Below are 16,045 nucleotides of genomic sequence, written 5' to 3'. Positions count from 1 at the left end.
TGCTTATTCAGTTCAGTTTGTGTGGCTGGGAAAAGGAAAGGCCACAACAAAAATATTATTGTCTCTAGTACAGTTAACAGGATGATTATGCAATACTTCTGAGGAAACGGTTCTTCTGCATTCCTGTTTTCTCCGACTCTTCCGAGTAGGTGTATTTGGATTTTTCTGGATTCCATAATTTTTGCTTTTGACATGTGATCTTACTTTCTGCCCTAATAGGACCTTCAGCACCTGATGGTTTCTTCACTGGAGTTGAGATGAATCAGTCCCATTGTTCTGACCCCCCTTTGTAGCCAGACTTTGTGCTGAGGGCCCCGATGGAGAGGTAAGATTTTTTTGTCCAGTTCAAAGTTCTTAATTAGTTTGCAGTGCGTCAGCTGGATCCACAAAGCTCACTCTGCTATCTTGACTGCAGTGGGTGTCGAAAGAAGCAACTGGTATGGACCTTCCCACCTTGGTGATGACCAATTCTTCTTCTTTATAATTTTTATCCACATCCAGTCTCCGGGTGTCACTGCCACTTCTGATGTCTTGGTTTGTTTTCTATCTGAAACAGAATTTGACTGCAACAGATGTTTAGAATTCATTAACTTCCTCATATATTCAGCTAGTGTAAAATCAGCTTCCTGGTCTGAGGACATGAGAAGTTTCCACTGGGGTGTATAATAAGCCCTTCCAAATAGTTTTTCAAAAGGAGTCAATCCTTTTGCAGTCTGAAGAGTTCTCATGCTCAACAGCGCCTGGGACAAACAATACAGCCAATTCTTTCCTGTCTCAGCTATTAACTTTCTCAATTTGTTTTTTAATATACCATTATGCCTTTCAACTAGCCCTGCAGATTGCAGATGGTATGCACAGTGATTTTTGAAAGAAATACCAAAAAGCTTACTTAACTGCTGTATGGTTTGGTTTACAAAGTATGTACCATTGCCACTGTAGATCCTTTCCGGAATGTTGAATCTAGGGATGATTTCTTTGACAAGTACTTTTGCCATGTGGCTGCATCTGGAATTTTGGTTGGAAAGGCTTCCACCCATCTGGAAAACATATCTACAATGACAAGACAATACTTCTTATTTTCACATTTGTTCAATTCTATGAAATCCATACAGATAGTGTGAAATGGATATGGTGGTGTAGGGAAACTCCCTTGCTTGGGCTTTAACGCCCCTTGTGCATGATGTTTGTTGCAAATCTGACACGTCAAACAAAATTTTTTAGAGTAGTTTGTAAATCCGTATGTTGTGAACACCTGGTTCACCAGCTGTACCATCCCCCCTGTTGAGACATGGCACTGCCCATGGCTCAACAAAACTGCATATCTAAACAAATTAGATGGTAGTATTGGTTTCCCTTCTTTAGAGATGTACAGCCCCTTTTTGAGAATTGCTCCTCGTTTTACCCATCTTTGTTTTTCAGCTTGCGTAGTGAGTGTCTGCATTGTTTTTAACATTTCTAAGTCTAAAGTCTCAGAGGGTTGTAGTTCCTCATTTAAAATAAATACTTCTGTAGCTGCTAGTTTTGCAGCTGTATCAGCTCTCGCATTACCTTTTGAAATCCTATCTTGTTGCTTGGTGTAAGCTGTGCATTTACAAATGGCTTTTTTCTGAGGTAACTGAATAGATTCTAAAATATCTAAAATAAACTGTGCATGATTTATAGGTTTGCCAGTAGATGTTATCATTCCTCGGTTTTTCCACTGTTGTGCAAACATGTACAGTAGAAAAAGCATACTGGCTGTCAGTAAAAATGTTTACACATTTACCCTTTGCTAAGATAAATGCCCGTGTCAAGGCAATCAATTCTGCTGCCTGTGCAGATAAGTTGTGTGGTAAAGGTTTTGCTTCTATAATCTCAGTGTCAGAAACTACTGCATATCCTACTAGGTTCTGTCCTGCAGGACCCCTTTTGCACGAACCATCTACGTAGTATGTCACCTTGGCATTATCCAAGGGGACATCCGTGAGATCTTGTCTAGGTAGTTTCTTTTGCTCAATTACCTGCAGGCAGCAGTGCGGTGTGCCATCTGCAGGGGTCGGGAGCAGAGTAGAAGGGTTCAAAGTTATGCATCACTCAATTGTCATGTGAGGTTGGCTCGACAATATAGTCATACAGGAAAGATGCCTAGCAGGGGAAAGATATGCCACCTTTTCTTGTAGTAAAATAATCGTGACTGCATGAGGCACTCTCAAAGTGAGAGGGTGGAATAAGACTACTGAGGCCGAAGCCTGTACTGCCATTGCAGCTGCAACTATTGCTTGTACACAGTGGGGTAAGGATCATGCCACTGGGTCTAGTTGTGATGAATAGTAAGCAATGGGGCATTGCTTATCCCCATGCTCCTGTGTTAATACTGATGTCATATAACCTTGCTTACAATCTACAGTTTGGAAAAAATGTTTATGGTAGTTTGGTAATCCTAGAACTAATGAGGACGCTATTAACTGTTTCAGTTTGCAGAAAGCATATTCTGCCTCTGGTGTCCATTGTAACAAATCCTGTGCTGCCATAGGCTTCTTATATATAAGGTCAGTTAGCGGTGCAGATTCCAAAGCATAGTTTGGAATCCAGCTCCGGCAAAAATTAGTTGTACCCAGGAAGGACATCATTTGGGTTTTGGTGCTTGCAAAATTGCTACTTTTCTGTCCTCATCTAGTGTTCTGCCTTCCTTGGATATTACATATCCCAGGTATTTAACTTGCTTCTTCCAAAGCTGCAGTTTACTTTTATTTACCTTATGTCCTTCAGTGGCTAAGAATTGTAGAAGTGCTATAGTGTCTTCTCTACAATCCTGCTGGGTGGGGGCTGCCAGCAAGATGTCATCAACATAAAGTAAAATCTGACTGCCTCTTGGTGGGGTGAATCCCACCAAGTTGCTTGCCATTTCTTGTGAGAATATTGTTGGACTTTCACAATATCCCTGTGGTAGTCGTGTATATGTATACCTTTTCCCCTGAAATGTGAATGCAAACCAATACTGGCTATCAGGGTGTATCATCAGGGTGTATCGGTATCGAAAAGAACACATTGCTGATGTCTACCACAGAAAAATACTTCTGTTGAGGTTTTAAATCATTCAACAGGGTGTGTGGGTCTGGCACCGTAGGTGCCCTTGGTATTACTGCATCATTTACAGCTTGTAAATCTTGGACCATACGCCATTCTCCATTTGTTTTTTTAACTGGAAATAAGGGTGTGTTACATGGTGAATCGGGAGATTCTACTAGTATCCCTCCTTTAAGTAAGGCTGCTATAATAGGCTTTATCCCTGCCTCTGCATCTTTTCTTAAGGGATACTGTCTTTTCTGTGGTCTAAATGCTGACTTTGGCATGATAGTTACTGGACCCGCTGTACGAATAAGTCCTACATCTGATTTTCCTGTTGACCAGAGAGTTTCTGGTATATTCTGTAAGGCATTCTCTTCCTCCTTTAATAGGAGTGCTAATCAGCTGTCCTTGCTAGACTGCAAGTGCACGGCTGGGTGGGTCTGAGTTATCCAATTCAACTTCTGTATTTGTATTCCCTGTTCTGACAGTTCTAATTCTGTCTGTTTCTCCCATCTCGTGACTTTTTCTCCTAGGTCTGCCCATTCTATATTTTTGTTTTTGGTTAAGCTAACATGTGGTAATCGATTAGATTTATAAAGTGCAAAGAACTCCTGGGGCAATGAACAGCTGGCTACACTATTCCCTTCTGTGTCCCAGTACAGATTACATAATATCAATCTGTTTGCATGATTTTTAAACAATTCTTGCTCATATTCTTTATCAGGTCCTAGTGTGTTACAATAATACAGGGTACAGTGCAACAGGTGTTGCTTATCAATGTCAAGGGAGGGGAACTTGCTGATGGCTACATTCATTAATTCTTCAGTCACAGTCCCTGGACCAGTCGTAACCAAGTCCTGGCTGTACCAATAAAACATTTCACCCTCCGATTGCACTGCAGAGGTATCAATTTGTTGCTGTGCTTCCATACCCTGCATGGTTGGGACTACTGCTATACCAAATAGCTGCATGAGGTCTCTGCCCAAGAGGTTTACTGGGCATTTTGCAGAAATAACAATTTTGCTTTTCTGAGTCAATCCTGAAACTGGATCAGTTATTGCAATATTACTGGAGAGGGGCTCCCGATACAGCTGTCCATTAGCTGCTTTTACCAGTATGTAATCAGGTGACGCCATGTTTTCTGACAGTTTGGAGGGATGTATCAGGGTTTGTGATGCCTCTGAGTCACACAAGAATTTGACTTCCCTCCCTTCTACCAAGAGTGTAACTTCTGGTTTTGTGTCTGCTAGATAGAGCTCCAAGCTCAATAAAGCTAGGTCTAATATTTCATTTTCTTCACTGTCACTAACTTCTTGCACTTCCTCTATCTCTTCTGTCACATCCTCTACTCCCTCTATCACATTCTCATTTGTCCTTTCTTTGCTATCCCCTTCTAGTGATTCCTGATTACCATATAGTCAGTCCTCACCCTCTTTGTCTTCCGTTGTTGCCTTCTTATTTTTCCTGCAATCCTTTGCCAAGTGTCCCTTTTTACCACATTTAAAACATTCACCCCTTTTCTTTTGCCCTTCAAAGTCCTCTGATCGTTCATCAGATTGTTTGTTTCCCTGTGCATTTTTCTTGCCCTTTTTCCTGGACTGTACTACATAAACTTCTGCTCCATCTTCTACAGAAAATACTTAAGCTTTCTTTTTGCTATTAAAATGCCTTTCGGCATGCCTAGCATATTCAAGTAATGACTGTAACCTCCTGCTTGTATGATGGTCTACCATGTGTTTTGTAATAAAACTGCTTATAGGTGCAATACTGCCCTTTAAAAATGCATTCTTTAACTGCTATTCATATGGGGAATCTTGTGTTTGATCTTCAGGAACCTGCATTCCACAGTGGTTATTAAAACATTCTAATAGTCTGGCATAATACCGGTCAATAGTTTCACCTTCTTGTTGGATGCATTGATTAATGCAAGTCCAGTCTGCCCTAGGCTTCCATTTTTCAGAGATGCGGTCTGTAAGACCGTTTACTCTGTTGTCTAATTTTGCGCTGCTATGTGGGAGGGGTCTTTGTGCAGTGTCACGAGGATTCCAGTTGCCACTAATCATGTGCCAGTCTGGCCCCACAATTTGTCTAACTACCTTTTCTACCTCTTCTCCATTTAAGTTATAATTCAGCCTCATTCCTTGAAAGTCTTCAGAGAATTTTCTAAAATTAACTTTTGGATGGGGAATTCCCTCAATGGCTTTCCGGATATCTTCCGGAGTCCAGGGTCTATACACTAAAATAGTTGGGTCCTGATTGTCATGACCTGCCTGAGGGTTGGGTACTTCTATTAGTGGGCATATTTCTTCTTCACTCATAGATCGTGAATTCTTAACCATTTGATATAACTCAATGTCTTCATTTGAGTTACCTGCCTTTGTTCGAGACCTGGTCCAGATGGGATCTCTAATAAATGGTTTTACTTTTATAATGTCTCTTTCTTCAGTGATCACAGGATATCATGGGGATAGACTAATCTGTTCACTTGCTTCATATTCTGGTAAGGGAGGCGGAGGGGCAATGCTATTACTAAGTTATTGTCCTCCTTATCTAAAAACATTGTTTTTGAATTGTTGTTCTTTTGTTCCCTGCGGTTTACTTCCTCAATTCACCTGTGTGCCTGAGGAATTCCTAATTTACGTTGCTTTTTTACCCGAACTTTGGAATCGGTTTTGAGCTGTTTGACAAGTTTGATAAGCAAGGATTTTTCTAATTTTCCATCAAATTCATATTTATTAACCCATTTTGAATAATATTTAATATTGTCGGCATGCTGCGACTGCATGTATTTTGCATCTTCTGTTAATGGTGGATTTTGAGGTCTTTTTGTGCAATTATTACCCATTTTGTTCTACCCTTTCGATCGTTATATAACTTCTCTTATTTTTTAACATGGTATCACGGATTTTGTTATAGTCTCTTCAGAATGACTGCCTACTTATTCTGTTTCTCCTGATCTATGACAAGACAGTAATCTTTTCTGTCCCTGACTTGTAAGCAAAAATACAGTCTTGACAGAAACAATACAAATCTGGTCCCTGATCTAAAACAGAAAACAGGAAAAAGTAGATTCACCTTACCTGAGCCTACGTGATTGATCACCTGATTCACGGAGACCCGTCCTTCAGTCGCAGATCAGAAAGTGGCTGGCCTCTTTTGAATGACAATTCAGTTGGAGGGCTTTTCAAATAAGAAGAACCGATTTGGTTTCTTCCCCGTACAGTTTCAACCACCTGGCCCGTCTGATCCAAGGTGAAGAGAGGGTTCCGGTCCGAAGGACCAATCTGTCAAAGGAAAAAACTTCAAAGACCAATTCACGTAAGGTTCAAGCAAGGCACCCTTTATTAACTTGCAGCAAGGAGACAAAGCATGCTGGCAGAATGGTTTGTCTGAACATTAATAATTAGTATGGCATTTTTATACAGTTCTTTCCATGTCACACAGAAATGTTACTTCTATTGCTGACGTAGTTAGACACAACTTTCTGTATTGTTCTACAGAAAATGTTACTAGACTAATTGTTGACTAGTTGAGAATAACTGCTGATTCACAAAACATCTGAGAAAAACAACCTGGCCTTGGGGCTTATTTTAGCCCACCACAAACTTTCAATTCTTTAATTGTGCAGTTCTAATATATGTGTTACATTTTGCCTAGATTCAAGGTACATTTCTAGCTATGGTACAAATAATGCTGACTATGGTTTATACTTTCAAGCATCCATTGTGTTCTTATCAAAGCTTCTAGCAGCTGTGTACTTTCTCATGGCATAAGCAGAAAATCAATAACTCTTTGTTAAGTCTCATGACACTAGTAGAAATGAATTACTTCTTGTTATTTGCTGACATTTAGCAGAAAATAGAATGGTTCTTGTTAAGTTTCTAATAGCTGTGCAGATTCATGCAGTGTGAACAGAATAAATGTATTAACCCTTTTAAACTTGAATGCACTAAGCATGCATATTACTAATACATATTTTTCTAACAGTGGTGTAACAGGGTTTGTTATGACGTATGTCTTCTGAGGGATATGAAGTCAGTAACTCTCATGGCTGTCACCATGTACTGACTGCAATCCTCAGATTATGCTACTGCATTTCTAAAGATAGGACATCTGTGAATAACACAACACATGTAAGACTCCAAACAGTGGCCAGTCTGCAGGTAGCTCTACAGGTGAAAGTTTCCTCAACCACATAACACTGTCATGACAGGTATTAAATCATGTTGATCAGCCATATCCACACAAACCCTGCTAAACCAACATTACTTCAAATGTAGAAGAGCAAGACTTACATTCTGTCCTCATGTCTGAAACATCTCCCTTTCTGTCTGTTGGCCTGTCTCCACAGTGTATGTTATAAGAGGTATATTCCACTACCTTCTGTGGTGCTGATTGCCAAACACCGACATGAAGTCCTGCTCACAGTGAATGAAAAGGACCAACACTCACATGATGTTCCTAGTTATAGGAGTGTGTTTCCATGCAATTGGCTATGGGGATGTTACCACAGCTGTTCTACATGCAATCAGCTAGTGGCGGACTGCAATTCATGCACAGGTCATCAGCTGATCATGAGCATCCCTTACAAAACACAAGCTGCTGCCTAAGCAAGGCAGGTGTACTTTTACACATTCACCAGAGAGGGAGTGGGAGAGAAACACAAAGACAAAGTAAGAAGGTAGGATAGTAAGAGCTAAGCATGTTTGTGTCATACCAGTACAGGGTGTCAAACCCCTGCCTGACTATGTACTGCTATTACAGTTTTATGCAGATATTGCATGCACCACAGAGCTTACATGTGGGTTAGCTGTCCAAAGGTATATTTGAAGGTGAGTAACATCAGCAACACTGATAAAGGAGGGATATGGTAGGTGGAGTACATGTGCCTGTCCACAAAAGCAGGTGTCAAGGATGACACAACCACACTCTCTCTCAGGGACTCACACACATTATCACAGTTGGCAGGGTCAGGATTAGAATTCCTGACTAACTAGTTTGCTACACTGCAATATTACACAGGTGTCACAGGTGCCACATGTGTCACAGAGGTTATCAGGCTGATATATGGGCAAAGGGTATGTCAAGGTGACTGACATCAGAAGGAATGCTTCAATACGGCAATGGGAGGTATAGTGAGTGTGAATGGCTTCCAAATCATTAATCTCCACACACACACACAGACACAGATTTGTCAGTACTGACATGCATGGGTTCATTGCTTTACAGGTGTGTAGTGGTTGATTGGGCCAGAAGGCTGTACAAGGCTAGGCAAATAATATACCTTGGCATCAGGCCACATGACAATGGTCTACAGTGTGGCTCAGGGGTGTAGTCCCTGGATTGACCCACACAGGTGGATATTGTATTCACCATCCACTCATCTGGGTTACTATTATGGGTGGCTAGTGCTGTGCAATGCTTGCCATGTATGTGTTCTATATTCCATAACATGGACAGTGTCTGGGATGTGCACATGTCCCACATGCATGTTCTTTGACATGTGGAAGTATACCTGGGATGTCTGGGCCATGGTGTGTGGAAAGATTGTTATGATCTGATGTGGCATTCCTGACCTCATGTGATGAGCACTGGCTATGGAACTGAGGTTGATCCTGCACCTACATTGACAGCATGATACAGGTATTCACTGGTGTTAGTGGCAAATACAGGGCATGTGTATAAGGTATGGTATTTCCTTTGTGGGTTACATTTGCTGACTGTACAGTTGTCTCAGGCATCCAGTGGGGAACATAGCAAAGGACCACTGTAAGCAATTATTTGCCTATTGTAGGGATGGAACAGGGTGCCATTTCCTCTGTAGTCCACTGCAATCACACCATGGTTATTATTTGTGGGCAATATGCATGGAACTACCAACATAGTGGTTCTTGCCTAGCCAAGTGTTTTTATGTATGAGACATGGGTGGAGAGTGTTCTCTGGGTAATACAAGGGTTGCCTATATTGTTCCCCAATCCATAATGTCACGTGTAGGGGTATGGATTCGCTACACCAGCTTCTCTGCTGTTTGACATCTCTTGTCCTTGTAAGGTGGACATTGTGACATATAATATGTCTTCAATATAAGAAATTTGCAAAACCCACCCCACAATGAGTCCTGCTATTACACAATCACAGCTGCATCCACACAGTATACTGATGACAAACACACACACTTCACAGTGCTGAAATTAAACCCCCTACCTAGCTATGTATTGCTGCTACATTATACTGCATTTATTGCATGCACCATGGAGTTTACAGGGCTAGTCTTTCCCCAAAGGTGTATTTCAAGGTGAATGACATCAGCAGGCTTGCCAAAGTAGGGCAATGGAAAGTGCAGTGACTGTGACTGGCCTCAAAAGCATTGATCCCTATACAGGCAAACAAACACACACACACAGAGTCCCACAGGTGCCATGTCTGAGATTAGAACTCCTATCTAACTAGTACATCAGAATACAGCATTATGCAGGTAGAGCAAGCGTCACAGGACTTATAGAGCTACTCCTTCCCCAAAGGTGTATTTCAATGTGAATGATAGCAGGCTTGCCAAAGTAGGGCAATGGGGAGTGCAGTGTGTGTGCATGGGCCATAAACCTTTCATCTGAAAGCACACACACAACACTCAGTCACACACACGTTTACATTTAATAGGAATGTGTATACAACTGCTAGATGAATAATGAATTGTACAGTCATGTTACACAGGTATCACAAGCACCACAGACACCATAATGCTGAGGGATACCAGAAGCAAATCTCTACAGTGATTGACATTTGCACATCATGTGGTATTGGGTAATTGGATGTGTGCTGGGTGGGACAGGCCTCATGATGGGAAGCTCTTTGTCACTATCTGTCTCCCTCTTCCCCACATCTGTTTGTGTATGTTTGGCCTATTATAGTGTGTTGTCCTTGGATATATGTGTGTATTCCTATCCGATGTGTGTGCAAAGCATGACTGGTGTGCAATGTTTACTGTGTGCACAAACATCTGCAACTGACAGATATGTATAGTCCACTGTTGTTGCCAGACATGGGCTTCATTTCTGTAAGTGTGGGAGCATGCCCAGTATGACCTTTGGTATTGAATGTGTGAATCCATTCCAGGTAGGTTGCACTCCAGTGCAGGCTTTTGTGTTCTACATCTACAGCTAGCAACCTGTTTCTGCAGTATATCTGTAGATTGGTTCACAATATGGGGTCACAATGGGCAAAGGATAGTGGGATACTGAAACTAATTGTGTCTGTGCTGCTTCTGCCACATGGTTTTGGTGTTAGTAGAGATATTCAGACATATGTACTGTTTTACACTGCAATGTTTTATGTCATCAACTACTGACAGGTATACACATTTGCTTGAAGTAATTTCCTGGGGGACACAAGATGAATGAAGCTGTGTCCAGTATTGTGGTCTGCAGCCTACATATTCTTGCAGAATCATGCCATTCTGGAGGGGGAGCTGCAGACACTTGCTGATCAATCTGTGTAAATAGTTCAGAACCTTGGTACTGTGGTGGCTGAGGATCCCATGCTTGTACATCCATCGACGTGATAGTATGGTCGTATCCTTCTGTGGCCATACCTCACAGCTGTACATATTCACACAGGTTACCCAGAGGCAGGGCTCATATTTCTGGTCATTACCCCTTCATGTTGTGGTTTACCAGCAGGTGTGTAGCCACCCATTCCTGTGTTTGCAGGCAGGTATAGTATGTGCACACATCTGGGTTTCAGACTTCACACACTCCATGGCATCCATGCCCCCCCCCCCGTTATTCTATCCTCTTCTGAACATTATGCAAACATTATCCGATAAGTATCCCTGTAGTTATCACTTTATCCCAGCAGTATTTAGGGGTTGGTCCACAGTTCATGCAGTAGGACATGGTGGACATGCTACTGGGATTTGTCAACATGGCCTTGCATTTGTGTTATGTGGACTGTGTTATGTGGTTATTTGGGAGTCCATGAGATAACATAGATTGACCTTTAAAAAAGGAAAATTGCAGCACCAGGAAAACATCAGTTTGGGACAAGAATGTGATATAAAAAACTTGAGCAAGAGCGGGTGTATAAATACTTGGGAACTGATTAAGGATCAACAATAAAACATGAACAAATGCGAATAAAGCTTAGTAAGGAGTACTTTAGAAGACTTAAATTAATCCTGAAAACAGCATTGACACCTAGGAACAAGATCCAAGCTATAAATCAATTTGCTCTTCCTGTCCTAACTTATAGTTTTGGAGTGATTGACTGGTCCCAAAAAGTGTTGAATAGATTGGATATTAAAACAAGAAGGATGCTTCATGCTCACCAAATGATTTATAAAAATCAGTGTATACCAAGATTATATATTCCCTGTTCTGAAGGAGGGATGGGCCTCATTGAAATTGATTACATGCATAGATCTCCAATCGTGGGACTGAACACATATCTACTGATCTCACAAGATCCAAATGTGGTGAAAGTTTTGAAACATGAGGAGAATAAATTAAAGATGACATCTCTGCTTAATTTAGCAGAAGCTTATTGACATCAAGCAGGAATGGAAATCAAACTGGAAGTGGATAAAAACCAGGCAGCAACTGAATGTGCTAAAAAACAAAATAAAGAATATGAGGTGAAGGATCAGGTGAGAAGGCAAGAAATGTGGAAAAAACATAAATATAGTTGCAAGTATAGAAAATTTCTGGAAGAGCCTCATGTTGATCAAGAACAAACGCAGGAATGGTTAAGGAGAGGTGAATTTACATCAAGAAATGAAAGGTTAATATTGGCAGCCCAAGATAGTGGGCTATGTACATGCTGGTTTACTAAGTCCATTGAACATGTGGGAGAAACAGACAAATGCAGATTTTGTGGAACTGAATTGGAAACAGTCGCACAGCTTATTGCTGGTTGCGACTCTAATGGCAGAGGAACTGTATACTGAAAGGCATAATAATGTGGCGAGATTGTTACACTGCAGATTGTGCAAGCATTATGGTATCGATGTGGCTGAAAAACACTGGAAACATGATACACAAAGAATCATAGAAAATTATGTTTACATCACATGGGATCACCCAATACCAACAGTCCAAAAGATAGATGCTAGAAAACCAGATATAGTGGTCCAAGAAAAGAAGACAAAAGTAACATTGATCATTGAAATCGCCACACCTAGTGACTACAGTGTCTTGCGTACAGAGACACACAAAGTCATAAAATACCTCGATCTGCAGGCAGAAATGAGAGCCATGTGGAATAAAGATACCCAGACAGTTCCAATAGTAGTATGAGCAACTGGTCTTATAAAAAAGAATTTACAATCATATTTAGATATGTTACCAATTCATGTAACACCGTAGTCATTATTGGGCACATTACGGGTGCTGCAAAGTGCACTTTTGGCTAACATCAAAGAGTGAAACAATACTAATTTCATGAACTTTAATCGTACATTGACTTAGGAATGGGGTCCATTCCCGCCATGGTATTAGAAACCCAAAAGACTTGGAGAAATTAAAAACAGCAGTACGGGTGAAACACAGGCCTTTGACATAGGACAGTAGGACATTTGGTAGTGATGCAGGCCATCTGTAACAGGCTGGTGCATTGTGTCACTCCTACAGTCCCAGGCTGCAAGCCACAATATTCCCCTGGGGTGATAGGGTAGGTGTGCAAGGTATTCATGTCAATAGTTTCTGTCCTTATTGATTCATTGGAGTGGATGCTGGCAGGGTGCTGCTTACAGCTAGGGACACACCTGCATGGGACACCTCTTCAGCATGCTGCATTCTGTGGCTATTCCCATACAGAGGTGGGGTCATATTGTAGTCATTCCTAACAGCAGGGATAAGACCCGTGGGGTACCTGTGGCTTATGGTGGGGAGAGCTGGATGCATGTGTGCTATGGAAGCTACTTGCAGCTGACTCACAGATATACGTGGGGCATTCCACTTATGCTGGCTTGTGCAGGGACATCAGCAGTTTCTCAGTACTTCATACCTGTGCCTTTTACGGTTTGCCAGTGTTTGGCCAGACAACATCAGTATTCCATACTACACAGCCAACTAATGTGCTGCTAACCTGTATGTACAATTCCAAAGGTGTGTCCATTTGACAGTAACATTTTATACACTCTCTGTCTAGGGTACTTCCACCTGTGTACTGTTTGTATGTCTGGGCCCACATTCATGCCATGCCCATCTTTCAGATGGTGACAGATATTACATCTGAACAATTAGTATGGCTTACTGCTGGATTGTGTCTTGCTGGGATGCATTGTATTTGGCACTGCAGTTGTGAAAACTTGGCCCTGTCATCAACAATACTGGTCATTGGTCATCGGGACACAATCTTTCATGCCTACGTGCTGACCACTTTCACACAATATACAACACACAACAACCTAGCACACAAAGCCCTGCATATTGTACACATGCTACAATCTATCCTACTACTTTGGCCAGCTCAGGTAATCTGTGCTCCACTGTTATTATACCTACGCATATATGTTACTACATTTTTACATAGGATTGGGGTGGGGGGGCACACCTGACAACTGTAAACATTTGCTATGACTGTACTGGTATTTCAGGTACTCCATTTCATTCTGTATTCTGACCTATCATGCAGACTAGAGGCATATCAGTGTACTACAGTTCTTAGGTTTTATTGACCTACATTTTAATTTCAGACTTCTTACTCTTCAGAACTAACATCCCACTGCCTGAACTGTTGTAGTCTGTCTGTGTAGGTATGGAGAGGGGCTGTTCTCCATAGCCATCAATCAGAGGCCTTTGCACAGCCTTTCTTTGTGTTTCTCTACACCTGTCCTACTGGCTGACTGTTGTTGGGTATGTGAGCCTCACTGACATGCATGTGTGACACATTTGTCCCACCACATGTCCTGCAGTGGGTTTTGTCACCTTGTCTAGTACTGCCTACTTTGTTGACACCAGTATTTGTTAAGGATTTCATGCTGCCAATATAGGTGTCTACTATCTGCTGGCATCCCATTCAGCCACCCGATTCCCAAACAAGCTCACATCCATACCATAGATACAGGTAGCAGACCATACTACTACATTCAGCAGTTGATAGTGAGCATGACTTACCTTGAGGCTGTGCCAGTATTAAGGATGGTGCTGGAGGGCTGACTATGTCAGATGCACATAGTACACTCCCTATACATGGTTAAGCACAGGTAGTGTCATGGTTGGCATCCCTTTTACTGTGTGTGTGAGTCGGAATGAAGTGCCATTCCCTGGGTTCCTACTGTGTCAGTGTATGTGCTATGCCAAGGCCTGGGCATACTGGGCATGCCTCCTTCTGCCTACTGGGGCAGGCTTAGGTTGTTCCTCCTCTGAGTCACTCTGCTGCTGTGCAGGCCTTGGCATTGGTGGGGGGGCTGTGTGGCCCTGCCCCATGCTTTTCCTGCTGCAGCTGTTTCCGCAGGATCATATTGTGTAGCATGGCACATACAATGAGAATTTGGGTACATGTTGCTGGTGAGTACTGCAAGGCTTCACTGGATATGACCAGGCACCAGAACCATGACTTGAGCATCCCAAATAAATGCTCTATTATGATTCTGTTCTGTGCGTGTGCCTCATTATGGAGTTCTTGTTCAGGTGTGTGTGCATTTCTGATGGGTGTCATCAGCCATGGCTCTAGTGTGTAACCAGCATCCCTCACTAGGTGGCCATATGGGATGTCACCATTGGCAAATCTCTGGTACAGCTGCATCATATGCCAGATGTGGGAGTTGTGATAGCTTCCAGGGCTGCAAGCATACACATTCATTATAATGCCCTGGGCATCGCACACAACCTGGCAGTTGATGGAGGGGAAGCCCTTGCAGTTTATGTAGACCCTACCCCGCTCGCCGGGTGGTGCTTTGATGTCTATGTGTGTGCAGTCTGTAGCACTCACTACCTCAGGGCATTCTTCTATTTGGTGGAAGAGATGCATATTGCTGGTCAACGCCTCACTAGTGTTGAGGAAATATATGTGCTCACCAGCATGTCCTGACATGATATCCAGGAAATGGAGGAGTACCCTGGATGCTGATGCCTGTGAGATCCCCATAATATACCCAGCTGGCCTTTGGAAGGTACCTGTGGCTAGTATTCTTAAGCCTACAAATATCTTGGTATCCACTGGGATGGATTCCCCTCTGTTGGTTCTGTGTCTAAGGTGTGGCCAGCACAGCTCAACAATTTGCTGTAGGAGGTCCCTTTCTACCCTATAGTGCTTCACTATCTCCAGCTTATGTAGCCCCTGGTAGGTTACCCTGGGTCTGTGCACTCTTCTCCTTCTCCTCACTGTGGATTGGTCATCAGCATTGTCATCCTCACCACCCTCAGCCTCTTCCACATGTTGATTTATGAGAGTAAAAGCAGCCCCTATCATTTTGTTGCTTTTGTTAGGTAAAATTTCCCCATTTGTGTACACCAGTGGTGCAGAGTTTGTGGGAAAAACCAGAGGGAAGGTGTTTACATAGTTTATAGCAGTGTGCTGGGCTGGGCTGCTGCCTGTGAAATTGGCTGATTCTGATACATTTCACCTGCCAGCTATGCTAGTTCTCCTTAATTACCTTCCTACTGCTGTTTTCCCTTCCCATTGTCTTCTGGTTTAAGCCCCAAGGTGTGCCATGCAAACCCAGTGCTTAGATGTGAATGGAGCTGCTATTTCCTGGTTTAATTATTATTTTTTTTAAACCCGGTGTGTGATGCGCACACCCATTTAGGAAATGTAAAGACTGCTTGGTAGCTTCAGACACACCCCCTTCCTTAGCTCTGCTAAGCTAAGGGAAAACCCGAGCCACAGAGTTCCAATAAGCTTACAGCATGCCTGAGACACCCCTCTATCATGTCAGCTAACTCTTAGGCTTACACCATGATTTTCCTGCTCCTCAACAGTTGGGTGCAGACTAGCCATGAGGCAAAATCTGTGATTCAGTATCATTCCTCTCATTTGCATAGAATTGACTGCTAATGC

Source organism: Protopterus annectens, chromosome 2.part0, assembly GCF_019279795.1.
Source record: "Protopterus annectens isolate FY-2018-M chromosome 2.part0, PAN1.0, whole genome shotgun sequence".
NCBI classification, from domain to species: Eukaryota; Metazoa; Chordata; order Ceratodontiformes; family Protopteridae; genus Protopterus; species Protopterus annectens.
This window is presented reverse-complemented; position numbering follows the sequence as displayed.